Here is a 453-nt window from a genome sequence, read left to right as displayed (position 1 = left end):
CAGGGTCTCGGGGCAGAACCCAGCCCACAGCCAGCACCGCAGGACCCCGCACCCCAACACACAGACCCCTCATCCCAGGCAGCCGTCCCTCACCACCAGCGAGGCGGCCACACGGGCAAGTGGACAGCGAGGGGAGTAAGATCCTTGAGCGGGAGGCACCAGGCAGAGGAGGGAAGTAGGCTCCGACCCGGGACGGAGCCGAGGGCCATGTGAGGGGGGAGGGGGGGCTATTCTGTCTCCTCCTCCCCCTCCTCCTCCTCCCCCTCTGCCGGGCTCCCCTACATCTGGGACCAGTCTCCCCTCCTCCCCTCTGTCTAGGACAGACCTCCATGCCACCAGGTGGGCTCTGTTCTTGCCAAGCCTGCAGCTGCCATCCCCGGGCCAGGTGGGGGCTGGGACACAGGCCTCTGTGGGCCCTGGGCCCCTGCACTCAGAAGGCACCTGCGTCCGAGC

General features: G+C 68.7%; 1 protein-coding gene across 1 annotated transcript in view; it reads right to left on the bottom strand.

Annotated features, from left to right (window-relative positions):
- The window catches only part of SHANK2 (SH3 and multiple ankyrin repeat domains 2), a 22,457-nt gene that overhangs the window by 2,465 nt on the left and 19,539 nt on the right, over nt 1–453 (bottom strand). The window lies entirely within an intron of this gene.

Source organism: Myotis brandtii, unplaced genomic scaffold (genome assembly GCF_000412655.1).
Source record: "Myotis brandtii unplaced genomic scaffold, ASM41265v1 scaffold1236, whole genome shotgun sequence".
In the NCBI taxonomy this organism is placed as follows: Eukaryota; Metazoa; Chordata; class Mammalia; order Chiroptera; family Vespertilionidae; genus Myotis; species Myotis brandtii.
This window is presented reverse-complemented; position numbering and strand designations above follow the sequence as displayed.